This window comes from Heteronotia binoei, chromosome 3 (genome assembly GCF_032191835.1).
Source record: "Heteronotia binoei isolate CCM8104 ecotype False Entrance Well chromosome 3, APGP_CSIRO_Hbin_v1, whole genome shotgun sequence".
Lineage (NCBI taxonomy): Eukaryota > Metazoa > Chordata > Lepidosauria > Squamata > Gekkonidae > Heteronotia > Heteronotia binoei.
Window position 1 is genome coordinate 191,930,386 of NC_083225.1, and position 6,457 is coordinate 191,936,842.

Genomic DNA, 6,457 nt, shown 5'->3' on the forward strand with positions numbered 1-6,457 from the left:
CAGTGCCTGCTTGGCCTAATTCTTAATCCGGCTCTGCCTAGATAGGGATTCCTGAAAAAGCCACGTAGTTCTACGCTGGTAGAGGTTTTCCTGCACATATGAAGCTGCCTTCTACTGAATCAGACCTTGGTCCATCAAAGTCAGTATTGTCTACTCAGACTGGCAGTGGCTCTCCAGGGTCTCCAGCTGAGGTTTTTCATGCCTATTTGCCTGGACCCTTTTTGGAGATGCCAGGGATTGAACCTGGGACCTTCTGCTTAGCAAGCAGATGCTCTACCCACAGAGCCACAGCCCCATTCATGGCTCTCCAGCGTCTCCAGCTGAGGTTATTCACGCCTACTTGCTTGGACCCTTTTGAGTTGGAGATGCCGGGGATTGAACCTAGGACCTTCTGCTTCCCAAGCAGATGCTCTGCCACTGAGCCACAGCCCCATTCATGGCTCTCCAGGGTCTCAAGCTGAGGTTTTTCACACCTATTTGCCTGAACCCTTTTGAGTTGGAGATGCCAGGGATTGAACCTGGGACCTTCTGCTTACCAGGCAGATGCTCTAGCACTGAGCCACCGTCCCTCCCCATTCCTGCCGTGGATGGGAAAAGGTATGTGCGCTGTCCGTGGCATTCAGCTCTTTCACGAAAAAGTCTCGGCAACCCAAATACAAACAAGCGTTTGCAGCAGAGCCGGTGCCTTGGTCGCAGGCCAGAAATATGAAATGTGTAACGGGGATTAAATGGACTTGACTGTTCCGACGACGGCGAAGCGACCGTCTCATTCGATCCGTCCTCCAACGAGAGCAGCCTTCCTGGACTTTGGTCTGCGTGGATAATTCGCCCCCATGTGGCGAGAGCCAACGCCGCATGAAATTTGGTCAGAAAAGAAGGACAGGAATGCGAGCTGTCTCGTTAAAGCTGTCTTAAGGTGGACCTCGTAGGGCAGCGGTGGCCAAAGTGTGGCTCTGGAGCCACACGTGGGCCTTTCACACAGCTTGTGTGGCTCTCAAAGCCCTCACCGCCCCGTTGGCTGGTGGCTTGGAGAATGCATTTCTCTCTTTAAATCACTCCTCTGAGCCGAGCCAGCCAGCAGCTTGGGAAATGCATTTAAAGCTGCTTTCTTTCCACTTCTCCCTGCCCCAGTTCTCTCTCTCATCTATCGCCCTCCCTCCCTCAACTGACGTTCATGTATTGTGGCTCTCAAAGATCTGATTTTATTCTCTGTGGCTCTTATATTAAGCAAGTTTGGCCTCTCCTGCCTTTCCAAGCAAAAGACAAACCTTCTCAGAGGTGGTCTGCCAGAGGTGGTCTTCCAGAAGACCACCTTCTCAGAGGTGCTCTGCCATTGCCTGCCTCTGCATGGCAACCGTGGACTTCCTTGGTGGTCTCCCATCCAAGTGCTAACCAGGACCGACTCTGCTTAGATCAAGATGTTCTTATGAAGGCCTCGGCCTCTCTGCCTGGTTGTTGGCCATCCAGAGGAACTGGCTGGCCCCTGTGTGAGACAGGAGGCTGGACTAGATGGACCCTCCCTGGTCTGATCCAGCAGGGCTCTTCTGAGGTTCTTCTCAGGGGAAGGCCTCGGCCTCTCTGCCCTCTTGTTGGCCCTCCAGAGGAACTGGCTGGCCCCTGTGTGAGACAGGAGGTTGGACTAGATGGACCCTCCCTGGTCTGATCCAGCAGGGCTCTTCTGAGGTTCTTCTCAGGGGAAGGCCTCGGCCTCTCTGCCCTGTTGCTGGCCCTCCAGAGGAACTGGTTGGCCACTGTGTGAGACAGGAGGCTGGACTAGATGGACCCTCACTGGTCTGATCCAGCAGGGCTCTTCTGAGGTTCTTCTCAGGGGAAGGCCTCGGCCTCTCTGCCCTCTTGTTGGCCCTCCAGAGGAACTGATTGGCCACTGTGTGAGACAGGAGGCTGGACTAGATGAACCTCCCCAGTCCAATCCAACAGGGCTCTTCTGATGTTCTTATGAAGGCCTCAGCGTCTCTGCTCTGTTGTTGGCCCTCCAGAGGAACGGGTTGGCCATTGTGTGAGACAGGAGGCTGGACTAGAGGGACCCTCCCTGGTCTGATCCAGCAGGGCTCTCTGATGTTCTTCTCAGGGGAAGGCCTCAGCCTCTCTGCCCTGTTGTTGGCCCTCCAGAGGAACTGACTGGTCACTGTGTGAGAACAGGAGGCTGCACTAGATGGACCCTCACTGGTCTGATCCAGAAGGCCTCTTCAGATGTTCTTTCTCAGGGGAAGACCTCGGCCTCTCTGCCCTGTTGATGGCCCTCCAGAGGAACTGGTTGGCCACTGTGTGAGACAGGAGGCTGGACTAGATGGACCCTCCCTGGTCTGACGCAGCAGGGCTCTTCTGATGTTCTTCTCAGGGGAAGGCCTAGGCCTCTCTGCTCTGTTGTTGGCCCTTCAGAGGAACTGACTGGTCACTGTGTGAGATAGGAGGCTGGACTACATGAACCCTACCTGGTCTGACCCAGCAGGGCTCTTATGATGTTCTTCTCAGGGGGAGGCCTCGGCCTCTCTGCCCTGTTGTTGGCCCTCCAGAGGAACTGGTTGGCCACTGTGTAAGACAGGAGGCTGGACTAGATGGACCCTCACTGGTCTGATCCAACAGGGCTCTTCTGATGTTCTCCTCAGGGGAAGGACTCGGCCTCTCTGCCCTGTTGTTGGCCTCCAGAGGAACTGGTTGGCCACTGTGTGAGACAGGAGGCTGGACTAGATGGACCCTCACTGGTCTGATCCAGCAGGACTCTTCTGATGTTGTTATACTCCACTGAGGTCTCTGCCCTTCCTAAGCTGCACCCCCAAATCTCCAGGAATTTCCCCACCCAGAGTTGGCAACCCTGCACATCTCCGGAACACTCTGCCTCCTGCCTCCCTTTAATTTCTTTCAGCTTTGGGGGTGAGGAATTTTTTTACTTCTTCTCCCTGGTGCTGGTTATCTGGGCTCGGACTAGACACTGACAAACTGTTTAATCTTTGCAGATATTATTCCGCCGATATTACTTTGGGCTCTCTGAGCTGTCTGCCGATTCTCCCTTTTGCTGTTTACCTTAATTAATTGCACTGTATGTTTTCCATTTCGATGCTGGCCGCTTGGAGCCATCAATCTGGAATGAGCAGGTTATGAATCTCCTTAACACATGAAATACGTAAATATTTAGCAGTCCATAAAAATTACAAATGGGTGGCTACCCAGGCTTCTTTGCATAATGCCGAGAAGCACCCAATTGCGCAGAAAAGGCGGAATCGATCTCATTCTCGCCAATGAAAACAACACTTCTATATCTCCTGTGTCCTGATTTACCAGACCCGTTTATTGATTCGGTGTTATACCGCCTCACAACCATAAATGACAATCGATGAAACCAGCCGAACCGACAAAGGGCATTAAAACGATAAAATATTGCCACACGATTAACTGAATCAATATAGCCCCAGATAAAATTGAAAAACACAAGCGAAACAGAAATCCAGAAGCACCTCGGTAATATTCAACAAGACAACTGCAAAATGAGCTAGTAAATCCAGCGCTGGCCCTGGGTGGGTGGGGGAAGCAGGATTAGCCATAAGGACAGTATGGTATAGTGGCTAGAGTGCTGGGCAAAGATTTGGGAATCCAGGTTCAAATCTTCCTTCTTCCATGGGTTTGCTGATGTTATTATTGAAGGTAGTTTCCCAGACCTGGCATCTGACAGCAATGCGGACCCTGTGAATTTAGGGGGAGGTGTTTGTGAGATTCCTGCATTGTTCAGGGGGTTGGACTAGCTCAATGGTCCCCAACCTTTTTGGCACCAGGGACCAATTTTGTGGAAGACCATTTTTCCAGGGACTGGGGATGGGGGGGGGGGGGGGGCTGGTGATTTTGGGATGATACAATTGTGCACTTTAGTTCTATTAGTTTGGTGTGGTGGTTAAGTGTGCAGACTCTTATCTGGGAGAACCGGATTTGATTCCCCACTTCTCCACTTGCAGCTGATGGAATGGATCTTGGGTCAGCCAGAGCTCTTGCAGAGCTTGTCCTTGAAAGGGCAGCTTCTGGGAGAGCTCTCTCAGCCCCACCCACCTCACAGGGTGTCTGTTGTGGGGGAGGACAGTAAAGGAGATTGTGAGCCACTCTGAGACTCTGTGTGAAACAGGGCAATATGCGCTTTCCTGTTGCAAAATTGCGCTGCGCTGCTTATCGTCTTTACACCTGTTTTTGTTGAAAGGACTGTCTAAGCATCGGACTCCTACTTCACGGCTCGTTTAATTTCTTCCCTGGACTTCCACCACAAAGAAATGAACTTTGGCGTTGAATGAAAGGACTTTGGGTTCGGGCTATATTGTATTTATAAGAAGTATCATTGATGTAGGAAGTATTTTGTATAAATTTGTTAACTTTTCCATAATTGAGGCTGGTTTTTCGTGGATGCTTGGGGCTCTTTAGCTTGGAGAAACGTCGACTGCGGGGTGACATGATAGAGATTTACAAGATTATGCATGGGATGGAGAAGGTAGAGAAAGAAGTCCTTTTCTCACTTTCTCACAATACAAGAACTCGTGGGCATTCGATGAAATTGCTGAGCAGTCGGGTTAGAACGGATAAAAGGAGGTACTTCTTCACCCAAAGGGTGATTAACATGTGGAATTCACTGCCATAGGAGGTGGTGGCGGCTACAGGCATAGCCAGCTTCAAGAGGGGGTTAAAAATATGGAGCAGAGGTCCATCAGTGGCTATTAGCCACAGTGTGTATATATATGTGTGTGTATGTATATATATGTATAAATTATTGGCCACTGTGTGATAGAGTGTTGGACTGGATGGGCTGTTGGCCTGATTCAACATGGCTTCTCTTATGTTCTTATGTGACACAGAGTGTTGGACAGGATGGACCATTGGCCTGATCCAACATGGCTTCTCTTATGTTCTTATGTGACTCAGAGTGTTGGACTGGAGGGGCCGTTGGTCTGATCCGACATGGCTTCTCTTATGTTCTTATGTGACAAAGAGTGTTGGACTGGAGGGGCCACTGGCCTGATACAACAGGGCTTCTCTTATGTTCTTATGTGACACAGAGTGTTGGACTGGATGGGCCACTGGCCTGATCCAAAATGGCTTCTCTTATGTAACACAGTGTTGGACTGGAGGGGCCACTGGCCTGATCCAACAGGGCTTCTCTTATGTTCTTATGTGACACAGAGTGTTGGACTGGAGGGGCCACTGACCTGATCCAACAAGGATTCTCTTATGTTCTTATGTGACACAGAGTGTTGGACTGGATGGCCCATTGGCCTGATCCAACAAGGATTCTCTTATGTTCTTATGTGACACAGAGTGTTGGACTGGATGGGCTGTTGGCCTGATTCAACATGGCTTCTCTTATGTTCTTATGTGACACAGAGTGTTGGACAGGATGGACCATTGGCCTGATCCAACATGGCTTCTCTTATGTTCTTATGTGACTCAGAGTGTTGGACTGGAGGGGCCGTTGGTCTGATCCGACATGGCTTCTCTTATGTTCTTATGTGACAAAGAGTGTTGGACTGGAGGGGCCACTGGCCTGATACAACAGGGCTTCTCTTATGTTCTTATGTGACACAGAGTGTTGGACTGGATGGGCCACTGGCCTGATCCAAAATGGCTTCTCTTATGTAACACAGTGTTGGACTGGAGGGGCCACTGGCCTGATCCAACATGGCTTCTCTTATGTTCTTATGTGACACAGAGTGTTGGACTGGAGGGGCCACTGACCTGATCCAACAAGGATTCTCTTATGTTCTTATGTGACACAGAGTGTTGGACTGGATGGCCCATTGGCCTGATCCAACAAGGATTCTCTTATGTTCTTATGTGACACAGAGTGTTGGACTGGAGGGGCCGCATGGCTTCTCTTATGTTCTTATGTGACACAGAGTGTTGGACTGGATGGGCCACTGACCTGATCCAACAAGGATTCTCTTATGTTCTTATATGACACAGAGTGTTGGACTGGATGGGCCATTGGCCTACTCCAACAGGGCTTCTCTTATGTTCTTATGTGACACAGAGTGTTGGACTGGATGGGCCATTGGCCTACTCCAACAGGGCTTCTCTTATGTTCTTATGTGACACAGAGTGTTGGACTGGAGGGGCCATTGGCCTACTCCAACAGGGCTTCTCTTATGTTCTTATATGACACAGAGTGTTGGACTGGATGGGTCACAGGCCTGATCCAACATGGCTTCTCTTATGTTCTTATGTGACACAGAGTGTTGGACTGGAGGGGCCATTGGCCTGATCCAACATGGCTTCTCGCATGTTCTTATGTGACACAGAGTGTTGGAGTGGATGGGCCATCGGCCTGATCGAACATGGCTTCTCTTATGTTCTTATGTGACACAGAGTGTTGGAGTGGATGGGCCATCGGCCTGATCCAACATGGCTTCTCTTATGTTCTTATGTGACACAGAGTGTTGGACTGGATGGGCCATTGGCCTGATCCAAC

General features: G+C 50.5%; 1 non-coding gene across 1 annotated transcript; it reads right to left on the reverse strand.

Moving 5' to 3' along the window:
- Positions 1-222: 222 nt before the first annotated feature.
- On the reverse strand, positions 223-295 carry TRNAS-GCU (transfer RNA serine (anticodon GCU)). The gene has a single exon. It is a non-coding gene; the product is annotated as a tRNA-Ser (tRNA).
- Between the last annotated feature and the right edge of the window lie 6,162 nt (positions 296-6,457).